At 32.8% G+C, this 15,181-nt stretch overlaps 1 long non-coding RNA gene across 1 annotated transcript; it reads left to right on the top strand.

Annotated features, from left to right (window-relative positions):
* Nucleotides 1-1,007: 1,007 nt before the first annotated feature.
* Nucleotides 1,008-2,862, top strand: LOC143075435 (uncharacterized). Its single transcript, XR_012978312.1, has 2 exons — nt 1,008-1,202; nt 2,485-2,862. It is a non-coding gene; the product is annotated as an uncharacterized LOC143075435 (long non-coding RNA).
* The last annotated feature ends 12,319 nt before the right edge of the window (nt 2,863-15,181 follow it).

Raw genomic sequence — 15,181 nt, 5'->3', positions numbered from 1 at the left:
TAAAACGCACATTACAACCCATGAATGTTGATCTTGATGTTTCCTAACAGTTTTATTTTTAACTGTAGAAAATGCATTATGATGAGGACTTGTGTAAGAGATAAATAGTTACCGGTAAAAGGTGTCAAGACGGACAATTATTAACAGTACATAAAGTCAATAGTTACAAAATCTACTAGTATATTATGTCGCATGTAAGTAATGTATGTCCCCATCCTAATTTTCCTAGGAATTTATTTCCATGTCATCAATAGTCCTAGGTAGAAATGTCCATGTTCTTTATGTGGAAAATGTTTCATAAATGAAATGATTTTGATGGAAGCAATGAAATGTTTTTAAATTATTTAACAGTTGTGTGCATTAATGTTTCACTATTTTTTATAAGATGTTTTATTTCTTTAGTTAAACGGACTGTTGTCTTCAAAAAATGATATCAAAGACTTTAAGGATTTAATTAATGAAAAATTTTCCTTTCTTAGTTTTAGAATTGATTAATTTGAAAGAATGTCTCCAGAAATAAACATTTTAAGGGACCATTTTCCAAAAACAAACGAGAATTGGGATATTAAACTTTCCCAAGGAACCTAAGAGCAAGACATGTTTTACTAGCTCCAGGGACTTACATTCCAAGTCAAATGATGGTTACGGAATTGATTACCTAGGACGACAAGTCCGGAGAACAAATTTCACTGCCGGACTGAATTTACTGTTACACTTACGTCTATCGCACAAATTATAATGAAAAGATAAGAAGATCTAAGAATGACATACTTGTCTTGTTATGATAACCCATTTGTCTAATGACAAAGATTAATTCTATTCTAATAATTTATTGCGACTTTGACTTGTTTATTTCAGACCGATTTTACATTTACATTTCTCAAAAATGTCCTGTCGAATGTCTTTGGTAGTTTTTCTGCTGTTGTTTGTTACTTATTCCAATGCGTCGTTGGAGGAACTGGAGACCCGGATGAATAGAAAATTTCTAGACATGGAAAGGCTATTGCGGGACCAGAATAAACGTATCCAAAAACTGGAACATACCATGGCCAGTCAGAAAATGGAGATAAATGAGCTAAATAGTGAATTGGCTAACGTTAAAATGCAGAATTCGGACAAAATAGAATTGAAAGGTTTCCGTGAACAGTTGAACAGAAAAGTAGATCCTAAAGTGCATAACAATCTAGTTCATCTTGTCAAAAGTAAGTAAAATTTAATAACAGCTATCATTAAGCCTGCTCTCTAAAATACTACCAAAATAAACTCATCATAGATACCAGGACTAAATTTAGTATATACGCCAAACGCACGTTTCGTCTACAAAAGACTCATCAGTGACGCTGAAAGTTAAAAAGGCCAAATAAAGTACGAAGTTGAAAAGCATTAGATAGGCAACCGATACAATATGAACTTTCAAACTCACCGGAAATGACATGGCAAAAAACAAAAAACGATCAAACACAACCAAAGAAACACATTATTCAACATAGAATATTGAAGACTAAGCAACACGAATCCTACAAAAATATGAGGATGACTTCAGATGTTCCAGAAATGTACCACATTTGGCACCCGTCATGATGCTCGTGATATTATTTAAAGGGTAATAAGTCGAATTTGGTAGGTCACTATCAAGACCAAGATGACCTTTGTGTGGTAACAGCTATTTGGAAATATATGCTGTTATCAGTTTGACGGTCAACCAAACTTTTGACGGTGATCGTAAAATTTTCAATGGGGAACTTCATTTCTTAGAACTCGTGGAAATCATGCATGGCAGTAGTTATATATTACTTTTGAACATTTCGGTTTTGTTATTCAATTCTTTTTAAGAAACCTGAATTTAAAGTTATACAACTTAACTTGTTTGTTATTCATTTTTTCACATGCAGTCCTAGCCAATCTGACTAATTCAAATCAATATTATCTCGAGAATTAAAGGAAATATAGATACAACGAAACTTGTTTACATCTTATTCGTTTCGGCTTAAAGACTTAACGATTAATATGATAAAATATTCGTCATTTCACCAATTCTGTGGACATATGTGGACAAGTAGTATAAGTAGTCATCTAAGGGGAAACCATAAGCCTATCAACCGTAACAGGTTTCGATTATACCGATCGTAACTGCTAATGGTCGGTGGTCAACTCCATGTATTATGGTACCTCTTCAAATTACCGCCATGATGTAGCCAAGTGTACTGAATGTGGCGTTAAACAACAATCAATAAATCAAAAATGATTCTGCTTAGTTGGTTTTCATTCTAATGAAACAAAGTCTCACATTAAGAATAAGACGCAATTTAACCTCTGTACATCCACCACTTTTCGGACTAAAGACGTGATTAATATAATCAAATATTCGTCTTTGACTCATTTGTTTTGATAACACAACATAGACGTTTTCATAAGACTTTTGACTTATTTGTTTTGATAATTATCGTATGCGTCGTAAAAATAAATTATGTGATTTTTTTTCAGATAAGCGACTTCTAGAGGGTATCCAACCTTCTCCGGTCCCTATTCATACCACAGCATTCTACGCATACATGAATCAGACCTTAACAACGCTGGACAAAAACCGTATTATTATTTTTGATAAGGTTAAAACAAATATTAATGGCGGCTACAGTCCATACACAGGAATTTTCAGAGTCCCTGTTGATGGTGTGTATGGTTTTACGTTTAGTGTTAGGGAAGATTCCAGTAGCTATGGTTCATACGAAATAATTAAAAACGCCGAAGCTGTAGGTTCAGCGATAGGTCTTGTTGAGGGTACCAATATTCAGGAACAAGTGATCGGGACAGTAATAATTTCGGCAAGTCAAGGTGACGACATTTTCGTTAGAACACATTCAAGTATCCAACACCATGGCGCGATACTGAGTAACACTCATGGCAGATCTATGTTTGCTGGATGGTTGTTATCACATTAAATGTTTAACTTAATGATGGTGTTCGAGTATGATTCAAAATTACAAAAATGAATCATAAATATATTATTTTTATTGATTAAGGAGTGAAGAAAATGGATAACTTAGTCGGGCAACGTTTTTTTCTTCCAAAGCCACCATGTCGTGCATTGGTTCTTTCACTACTGACGTCATACGACCATCTATTTTCTTTAGTGTCGTCAGACATTTCTCTTGTGACATAAGCAGTTTACAGGAATGTTTATTGGTTGCAGATACTTGTAGTGGAATTGGGTACAGATATGTTCTTCTATAGATCATCATGGCTTTAACAACAAGAAAATATCAAACTGTATATTTAGCTGTGAAAGTCTCTGACAAGACTTAAAATTAACGCATGCGCATGTCTTTATGCAGAATAACATGTATTCAGGAGTACTCCTACACTGTAACCAACACAATCAACCCCGTCTTGTCAAAGAGTACTAACTAGTAATCAAATCATTGGAAAATGTATCAAGCTGAAAAACATGTAATATCTGTCACTGAAAATTTAGCAATAAACAATAAATTCATAGTTTAAAGAAAACAAAACTCAAAACACAACATAAACGTCTAGGTACATATGAGAAAGATAATATGGTATGATTGACAATGAGACAACTCTCTATACTACAAGAAACCAAATGAACAAAACAAAAATATGTACCACAGCAACAAACGAAACCAATGAATTACAGGCTCCTGACTTGGGACTGGCGCATACAGCATGTGGAGGGGTTTAAATGTTATTGGGCGCCCAACCCTTCCATGATTCAGACGAAAGGGTACTACAGAACAACAAAAAGAACTGTACAAAATACTTGTTTAGATAACTGTGATAACTTGCCTAATATCACTGAAATTGACAGATCGTCAGAACTTAACTATAACGGATAACCACAAAATTAAGATAGCTGATTTTCTCTTAGTCTCGATAATGACACTCACAATCAATAATTATTTTTCGGAATGCTTCTAGTCGTCTATATATCATGATCATCATTGCCAAAAATCAAATATATCATAGTGAAAACAGACATGTGATGAAAGAATATATACGTTCAAAGAAAAAACGGTTGAATAGCATACATTGAAACCATAATCTTATCCAGTGTACTAGGGAAATTGATATCACAGACTTTTATAATTTAAATCATTACACATTTTCATTTCTTAGTGTTAGTATTGATACATTTGAAAGAATGTCTTGAGAAATAAAACTTTTAAAGGGCCTTTTTCATAGAACAAAAATAAGAATAGAGATGTTAAACTTTCCCAAAGAACCTAAGTGCAAGACATATTCTACTAGCTCCAGGGACTTAAATTCCAAGTAAAATGATGGTCGCGGACTTTTTTTTACCAAGGAAGACGAGTCTGGCGAACAAATTTCACTACTGGACTGATGTTATTGTTACACTTACGTCTCTCGCACAAATTATGATGAAAAAATAGGAAGATCTAAGAATGACATAATTGTCTGGTAGTGATAGCCCTTTGTTCAATGACAAAGATTAATTCTAGTTTAATCAAGTTATTGTGTCTTTCACTTGTCTATTCCAGACCTATTCTGTCACATTTGCACCACCAAAAATGTCTTGTCGAATGTCTTTAATAGTTTTTCTGCTTGTTATTTGTTAGTTGTTCCAATGCATCATATGAGGAACTAGAGACTCGGATCAATAGAAAATTTCTAAACATGGAAAGGATATTGCAGCACCAGAAAGAACGTATAACAAATCTTGAACATACAGTTGCCAGTCAAACAGTTGAGATAAAAGAACTAAATGGTGAATAAGATGACGTGAAATCAGAGAATTTTGACAAACAGGAGCAGATTTCTATTTTAAAGAAAATGATATTGGAAAGTTTCCGTCAACAGTCGAAAGAAGAATTAGTTCCTGAAGTGCATGATAATCTGGTTAATTTTGATAAAAGTAAGTGAAGCTGATTGACAGTTATAAGTAAGCTCTAATGCAATATAAAATAAAACTGAATGGTACGAAATGCACATTCAAACTCACAATCACAATGTAAATTTCCAACGACATGGCTAAAAGACAATAAACAGCTGCACCATGAGCACATAATACGCTCGTCGCTATTTCGAAGAATTAAGTTCAATAATTTCTCAATGGTAAAGCAGAATTCATATAAAAATAAGGAAGGTTATCATAATAGACATAAAATAGTCACCAAAGTTTCACGATACCTGCTCAAAGCATTGTCCGATAATTGCAACACCCCCTTTTTATCAATAAAATCACTCGGAAACGTCAAATCTATAATTTATAAAAATCGAAAAGGAGCTTCTGCTGATAGAAATAAACAATTCAACGAAGTTACTTTCAAATTGGTGAAAGCGTTTTTGAGTTATTGTCCGAAATCTGGAAAATCCTCCATTTTAATTAAAAAGCCCCGAGAACTCGGAAATTTAAAATCTAAAATTTATAAAAAAAAAAAAAAAACCAAAAGGGAGCTCACGTCAAAAGATATAAAGTTTCATGCGAATTGGTTGTCGCGTTTTTGAGTAAAAAGGCATATAAAAACGAGCAACGGTCAAATACGAGTACGTAATACACAGCACAGAAAACAAGACTCAGCAATATGAAGCCAACCCAAAACTTAGGGATGATCTCTTGTGTTTTTTCTCAATCTTTAACACCTGTTATGTTCCACATTTAAGTACAAAGCCGGTGATAATTTGACTATTGGAACATATCCGCCGCCATCTGTGACACGGTCAACCAAAACATGATTGGATCCGTAAAATTTTCGAAAGGATGATTTTTACTTCTTTACTTGGAACTCTTGGAAATCATGCATAGAAGTAATTACAAAATGACGTTGAACACTTTTTTTTTGTAAAACAATTCTTTAAAGAAAATCTTAAACTCAAGTTATACCATTTGACTTGTTTGTTATCATTACATTGTGTAATTTGGTATACTCCTATCGTATGTATTTCTAAGTCAACATTGCCTCGACAATTGGTAGATTATTGATACAATGAAAGACCCAACATCTTACGAAGGAACTAGATGCGGTTAACCTTGAAAATATATAAATTAGGTAATAGCATACTGATTACAAAAATGAACAGAATACAAAATCTAGTAAAAACATATCGATCTAAAGGTAAAATGATTTTCGTGTAAATTTTTACAGAATAAGCGCTATTTTATTAAATAAAAAGAGATGCCCCAAAATATTACAGAAAACAGATATTAATGGCACCATATTCAACCCTCCTCATCAGTTAAAGATTTGTTTATCAATTAATTAAGTACGATATAAGTATTACATAAATACAAGTTAAAAAGATATGATAAATTTTAATTATTCGCCTATTTAAAAGTCCGGGTTCATAGATAGCTGAGTATTCTAAGTAGTCATCTGCGATGATCACAGGCTTATCAATATAATGACACGGTTTGAGTTAGAACCCCTCTAGTTATGTGCGTTCGACCCTATCTTAATGACAAGTATATTTTACGGTGGTCATCTCCATGAATTTCGGACACCTCCACAAACAAAACATGGCCATCATGATGAAGCCAAGTGTGCTGAAAATGACGTTAACCACAAACATCAATCAATCGAAACTTCTGTTTAGCATGTTTACGTTAAGGACAAAAGTTGTACACTGAGAATGCCTATTTATTTTTTGTTTTCATAATTATTATATGAATTATATTTGACTCTTCAGATAAGCGACTTCTGGAAGGGATCCATCCGTCTCCGGTCCCTGTACCTATTACAGCGTTCTATGCTTACATCAGTCAGTCATTAACAACGCAGGAAACAAAACATATTCTAATATTTGATACAGTAAATTAAAACATAAATGGCGGTTACAGTCCAAACACGGGAATTTTCAGAGTCCCTGTTGATGGAGTGTATGGTTTTACGTTTAGTGTTAGGGAAGACGGTCAAGCTATGGTTCATATGAAATAATAAAAAACGCAGAAACTGTTGGTTCGGCGATAGGTCTTGTAGAAGGTGCCGGCATTCAACAACAAGTGGTCGGGACAGTAATAATTTCGGCAAGTGAAGGTGACGGCATTTTCGTTAGAACACACTCAGGTTTCCAACACTATGGTGCGATAATGAGTAGGACTCGTGGAAGATCTATGTTTTTTTAAGATCTATGCTGAATGGTTAATATCAAATTAAAGTTTTTTAGATGGTGTTATAGTATTATGCAAAGTACCCTTCCCTTTTTACGAATGTGACCTACCGAATTACACTATTTACCGAATTTGTAATAACATAAGCAACACGACGGGTGACACATGTGGAGCAGGATCTGCTTACCCTTCCGGAGCACTTGAGATTTGCCCCAGTTTTTGGTGGGGTTCATGTTGCTTAGTCTTTAGTTTCCTATGTTGTGTCTTCTGTACTATTATTCTTCTGTTTGTCTTTTTATTTTTAGCCATGGCATTGTCAATTTATTTTTAATCTATGACGGTTTTTTTCTCTCTCGTTGATATCAACAAAAAACACATCAACTAGAGAAAAAATTCCAATAATGAACGACTTGAAAATGAATCACTGGGGGAAAAGTACTAAATTTATAGTACTAGTATTCCAATCATGGGGAAATGTATCAAAAGACGTAATGCAATTTACCACAACAACAAAGTAGACATAGTTTTTTGTAAACGAATTTGAACCTCAGAAAATTTGTAACAATTTAAATAATCATAATCATAGTTGGAGTGACTGCAATAGAAGAGAGTGTGTATTTATATACATCCAAAAACATTCTTGGTACGAGTGGTTTTGAAACAAATAAATATGAAAGTTATCTTTTTAACAATATCTATACAAACGCACTAGTAAAACTTTTAAGATAAAAAGTAATATAAGTGAAGGTAGATTGTGGAGTTCCCTGCTACATTTTTCGTCCATGTGTTTTTCCAACATTATATAATTTCTCATGCTAGTTTATTAAATGGAATTTAAGTCAACCACATATTTTTTTTTTTAGATAGAGCAATGTGTATCACATATCTAATCATTCTGAGATGCGCATACCCATAGCTCGTTTTATGATTGCCATAAAGGTAACAAGGTGATTGTCTGGATTGTTTTGGAAATGGTTCGATTTACATAATCCTACTTTTGTGATTTCCGAAATATCTTTTTATCACTCCGCCGCTGCATATTTAATAACCTATGATGAGTTTATTTACAACCACTGGGTCCATGCCACATACTACGGGTTGAGTTTTATTTCCCGAGTGTATCACCAGCCCAGTAGTCAGCACTTCTATGTGAACATGAATTATCATTGATATGGTCATAATTTAATTAACTGTTTACAAAACTTTGAATTTTTAAAATACTAAGGCTTTTCTACCTCAGGAATAGATTACCTTAGCTGTATTTAGCAAAACTTTTAGGAACTTTTTGGTCCTCAACGCTCTACCTTTGTACTTTATTTGTTTGTTTGTCTTTTTTACCTTTTTTTTTAATTCGGATGAGTCTTTTGTAGACGAAACGCGCGTCTGGCGCAAATACAAAATTTCAATTCTGGTATCTTTGATGAGTTTATTTATAATTTTAACCTGTCTGGTGTTGTTTGAAAAGAACTGTTACAATGGAGATCACAAAGGTCAGTATGTGATATGGTATCGGGGTCATTTGAAATATGATCAACAAACATTACAATTTATCACCAGTGCTGTCACGCGAACTAATCCACTGTTTAATTAATATGTGTGTAATCATAATTTTTGTCCGTCAAAACATGGATAGAAATTAATATCAATTTTTTTCATACAGATGAGCATTGAAATAAACATCGTCTTCCGGCACAAAACTGACAATTAAATAAATTTATATACCAATACAAGAGGTAAATCATCTAAAACATATGCTTAGTTAATTAAATCATTTGTAACCAAGACATGTCGGATATTTATAAGGTTCACAACTGCTTGACAGGTATCTGATTTTTACATTATACATTTTTTTCAAAATTGAATCGTATTTGATTAATGCATCAGTTGAAGCAATGGAATAAAACTAATCAAGTACGGCAGTATAATATGTAAAACGTAACAGGTAGTCAATCACATATAAGATACTTCGATTTAACATGACGAAAATTCAGAAATAAGGGAAATCATGGAACATAGATACATGTTCGTCGTTTGGTTTACCGAACATGCACAAATCTGTGGATCTTATCAATGTTAGTTTACAACATTTGTAAAGGTTAATCTGTTAAGAGAAATAATTTAAAGACCCAGGGTTCAATTTATTAATTTTTTTCGTGTTTAATACATCAATTTCAATATTTAGCATGACAAAATAGCTAAAGTTACAATTCCATTGCATTACAATAAGATATACTATCAAGTTTTTTTAAATCAACTAGTCAAACGTAGTAGATCAGAATGATTCTAGTCACGTCCGTTATGAATACAACTGTTGTGAATTAGTTATAGTTTCAGTTTAGTATTTTATACTCTTTTATTTGCTTAACGTTTTACCGACGTCTCATTGTATATCTTAGACTCTAGTAAAGCATACGAAACATTGAAGACGCTTTTGTGTTTACTCGCCTTTATTATCGAAAAGTCCAAAACTACAACCTTATATATGAAAGAATAATAGAAAATACCGATTAAAAGAGAAAGATTCAATTTAAACTGGCGAAATCAAACGTTATCAGTCAACGGAATAAGTGAAAAACAAATGTTATATTCCTTACTTGGTACAGGCATTTTCTGAAGAAGGTAAAACCTCATAAATAAAGAACCATTTAGTAAAGTAAAAAATAGCATTGATAAATGCGAAGAATTGTAAGTATTTCTGAAGATTCCTAGTGATCATATCGCGACATATGTTTGTTTTATTTATGGTAAAGGTGTCTGACCACAGGTCATGAGAGGTCTTCATAAAACACTGGAAGTGCGTGAAAAATGAAAATTAATCAGATGGATATGTTTAATCTTACCGACAGTACTCATCTTGTATATTGTTTTATATTTTATTTGTGCTTTTATCGAGATTGGAGAAGACTGCTAAGACGTGGAAATTAAGTGATGCCCAGAAGCCTCTGTCTTTACGTCCTAACAAACGCACAGTTCAATGTTACTCCGCTTTTTATAATTAGACAATTGATGTTTGATTAATAAAATCAGTTTTCCACTCGCCTGGTCATGATTGTACACGTCTTGTATTGTTACTACGGAAATAAATTATAGTTTGTTAGAGAACAGTTTAGGATAAAATTATTTAATATTTGACAAACTTAAAATTGTATCATATAAAAATAAATCTTGTTTTGTCATTTGTGTGATTCACACTTATTTAAAATCCAAAAAAAATATTTGGGGTTGTGGAAAATGACGAGAAAATGGCTTAATTTGTATAGTTAACTCATTATTGCAGCTGAGTGCAAGATATTGAAATAAAAAGGGGTTAAGCTGAAAATTATAAAGGTTTAAAGTCATAAAAAACGAGTGACGAGTGAAAAATAATGTTCTTCCAATTCTTGAACCAATGCATACAAACATCATAAACTTAGTCTTCTGTGCACGAATTTATAATTTTTTTCGTGTAAATTTCGTATAATCGTCAATTTTTTTTCAATCGGTCAGTGTTGTTGTGAAAATATGGCAGGTAATTAAAGTTCGTGTTTGAAGCCGAAGTTTAACGATTGTCACCTGTTTGTCAACAGTCGACAAAAAATCAACAAAAAAGCACGGAAATTGAGCACGTGTTTAACATGTAAATTCAGATAATAGTTTATGTTAAGGACATCCATGCGTATTGTGATCACCGGATTTTTACGACATGGGTAACACTGAGGTCACTTTGCATACGGAAAATATGTCGGGGGAAGAAGCAATTAAAATAAGGTAAACTTCTTATAAATATCAATAAATTAAAGAATTTTCTTCAGAAAAAAGTATATGTACATAAGTTTTATAATGAACACTATCCATTGAGTTATAAAAAACATATGCATTATTTTTTTTTATTTGAGGTTTCATATGACTTTAAGTTTAATATGCAAGTTCGTCCTTCATATGACAATTCAAATCTTTAAACCAATTTTTGTTGAATATTTAAGACACAAACATTTACACTTTATGTTGAATTGACTGTAAATAAACTAATCATATATACCACGATTAAATTTTTGTTTTTTTTGCCAGACATCAACTTCGTATACAAACAACTGACCAGTGACACTCGAATAAAAAAAAAAGATAAAGATGCCAAATAAAGAAGTAGTTGAAGAGCATTGAAGCCCAAAATTCCTTTTTACCCAATACAGCTACGGTAACCTGAGGTAAATCAGATACAAGGGGTACAATCAAAATCACGTGATGGATATACACACACCGGAAGTTACAGTCGAACTCGCCGCTTAAAAGGTTAGTAGTTGCATTTTCTTGTTTATATAAATTAAATTTTGATTAATAAGTTGGCACACCGAATGTCGGATAGTATGTAGTTTTAAAATACACGCTTGTTTTTGCTAGAAAGCGTGGAGTTATTACAAACACTTCGACGGTGAAATTTTGGAACTGTGTCGAAGTGTTAGCATTAACTGCACGCTTTCCAGCAAGGATAATTGTGTATTTCAAAACTAGATAGTATCCTACATTCGGTGCACTACGTTATTTATTAAATTTTATTGATATAAACAAGTAAATACGACTACTTACCTTTCAAGCGGTCTGCTCGACTGTTGCTTCCGGTGTGTGTATATCCATCACGTGATTTTGATTGTACCCCTTGAGATAATATTACTACTGATTGAACTTTATATCATTGCCAAACAAATTAAATTTATAATCGCTGCCATTTCTTATTTCTACTTCTGAAAAATGCTCAATATTTTTCAATCAGTCACATCAAGAGACAGATGGAAATGAAAGTAGATGCACATACAAATATGAAAGCAGATGACCATTTCAATTTTAACAAGACTGCACACGCTGAAATGTCTCGCCTTCTTTATTAATCATTGATATTATGTTGATAGTCCGAAATATAAAGCTTTATTACAACTGTCACATAAACTTAACCAAGAAAACTAAACATTGACCAATGTTCCATGAAAATGAGGCCAAGGTCCCATGAACCATGCCAGGCAGGCATGTACAGCTTACAATTCTTCCATCCAACAAATAAAGTTGACTATTGCTTAAAGTTTAAGAAAAACAGACCAAAACACAACCAGGTGCTCCGCAGGGCGCAGCTTTATACGACCGCAGAGGTCGAACCCTGAACAGTTGGGGCAAGTATGGACAAAACATCCAAGTGTGATACAACTCTGAATTTGGATTGTGATCAAATTTTTGACATTACATGGTGTTTTTTTTTTACACAAAACAAATGTCAAGATTTTACAAATCAATTAAAGATTTCTTCTTCAAACTTTTTAAATCTAAAATTAAATAGTTGACACAGCATAGGTTTCTGACACAGAATGAATGTGGTCTAATGAACTTAAAAGTTTTTTTTGCCTTTGAGCAATTCACTATGCTGTTGAATATTAATCCTCTCAAAAAAATGTTTGAAGAAATTTTCTTTTTATTTATGAAATCTGAAATGAGAAAAATTTAACCCCCCCCCCTTTTTTTTCACATCCCCGTTTCCCTTTTTCCAAAACTGATATCAATTCAAATTTCTAATGGAGTTTGCAACAATAACTACTCTTTTAAATACATCATAAAATATTAAAATGTAAAATAAAGTGCTTGTTATCACTGAAAGGTAAAGATTGGTTGGTAGTAAAAGTGAATATACATTGTTTATTGTATAAAACAATAAAAAAAACTTCATCAGCAACATTTTATATTGGCAAATTTCCAATGAAGTTATTTACATAAAGTTATTGGCAAATAAAAATAGAAAATGACATCATAGTCATGTCTGGCAAATGTCCAACATACATTATCTAAAAACATTTTAGATAAGATAAGGAAAAAAAGCTTCATCAGCAACATTTTATATTGGCAAATTTCCAATGAAGTTATTTACATAAAGTTATTGGCAAATAAAAATAGAAAATGACATCATAGTCATGTCTGGCAAATTTCCAACATATATTATCAACTACTATTCTATACAAAGAAAGATAACTCCAATTGAAAATTAATTGCTATTGCACAATATTGTGCAATTAGATATTTCTTGCTATTGTGCAATACTGTGCAATTGAAAATTTCTTGCTATTGCACAATACTTGATATGGAATCCTGATTTGGACCAACTTGAAAACTGGGCCCATAATCAAAAATCAAAATACATATTTAGATAAAGCATATCAAATAAGCCCAAGAATTTAATTTTTGTTAAAATCAAACTTAGTTTAATTTTGGACCCTTTGGACCTTAATGTAGACCAATTTGAAAACTGGACTAAAAATTAAGAATCTACATACACAGTTAGATTTGGCATATCAAAGTACCCCAAGGATTCAATTTTTGATGAAATCAAACAAAGTTTAATTTTGGACCCCCATTTGGACCAACTTGAAAACTAGGCCAATAATTAAAAATCTAAGTACATTTTTAAATTCAGCATATCAAAGAACCCCAAGGATTCAATTTTTGTTAAAATCAAACTAAGTTTAATTTTGGACCCTTTGGACCTTAATGTAGACCAATTTGAAAACGGGACCAAAAATTAAGAATCTACATACATAGTTAGATTCGGCATATCAAAAAACCCCAATTATTCAATTTTTGATGAAATCACACAAAGTTCAATTTTGGACCCTTTGGGCCCCTTATTCCTAAACTGTTAGGACCAAAACTCCCAAAATCGAACCCAACCTTCCTTTTATGGTCATAAACCTTGTGTTTAAATTTCATAGATTTCTATTTACTTATACTAAAGTTATGGTGCAAAAAACAAAAATAATGCTTATTTGGGCCCCTTTTTGGCCCCCAATTCATAAACTGTTGTGACCTCAACTCCCAAAATCAATCCCAACCTTCCTTTTGTGGTCATATACCTTGTGTTAAAATTTCATTGATTTCTATTTACTTATACTAAAGTTATTGTGCGAAAACCAAGAATAATGCTTATTTTGGCCCTTTTTTGGCCCTTAATTCCTAAACTGTTGGAACCAAAACTCCCAAAATCAATCCCAACCTTCCTTTTGTGGTCATAAACCTTGTGTTAAAATTTCATTGATTTCTATTCACTTTTACTAAAGTTAGAGTGCGAAAACTAAAAGTATTCGGACGACGACGACGACGCAGACGACGACGCCAACGTGATAGCAATATACGACCAAAAAATTAAAATTTTTGCGGTCGTATAAAAACTTACCACTGAGCAATGTACAGTGAAAATGAGGTCAAGGTCAAATAAAACCTGCGCGACTGACAAATAGATCATTAAAAATATTTTCATACACCAAATATAGTTGACTTATTGCAATTAGTATTAGGAAAAAGAACAAAACTCAAAAACTTAATAGTTTATAATTTAGTACGCATGACGTGTTTCGTCTACATAAGACTCATTAGTGACGCTCATATCAAAATAGTTATAAAGCCAAACAAATACAAAGTTAAGAAAATCCTTAGTTTTTCGATAAATTCAAATTTTGTAAACAGGAAATTTATAGAAATGACCATATAATTGATATTCATGTCAACACCTAAGTGATGACTACTGGGCTGGTGAAACCCTCGGGTGATACATTAACTTTGACCACTGAACCATGAAAATGAGGTCAAGGTCAGATGACACCTGCCAGCTAGACATGTACACCTTTCAATCATTCCATACACCAAATATAGTTGACCTATTGCTAACTTAACTATAACCACTGAACTATGAAAATGAGGTCAAGGTCAGATGACACCTGCCAGTTGGACATGTACACCTTACACTCCTTCCATACACCGAATATACTAGACCTATTGCTTATAGTATCTGAGATATGGAATTGACCACCAAAACTTAACCTTGTTCACTGATCCATGAAATGAGGTCCAGGTCAAGTGAAAACTGTCTGACCGCCATGCGGACATTTCAAGGTACCCACATACCAAATATAGTTATCCTATTACTTATAATAAGAGAGAATTTAACATTACAAAAAATCTTAACTTTTTTTTTCAAGTAGTCACTGAACCATGAAAATGAGGTTAATGACATTGGACATGTGACTGACGGAAACTTCGTAACATGAGGCATCCATATACATTGTATGAAGCATCCAGGGCTTCAACCTT

The sequence above is a fragment of the Mytilus galloprovincialis genome, chromosome 5 (genome assembly GCF_965363235.1).
Source record: "Mytilus galloprovincialis chromosome 5, xbMytGall1.hap1.1, whole genome shotgun sequence".
NCBI classification, from domain to species: Eukaryota; Metazoa; Mollusca; class Bivalvia; order Mytilida; family Mytilidae; genus Mytilus; species Mytilus galloprovincialis.
The sequence above is the reverse complement of the archived record's forward strand: the minus strand, read 5'-3'. Positions and strand labels throughout refer to the sequence as shown.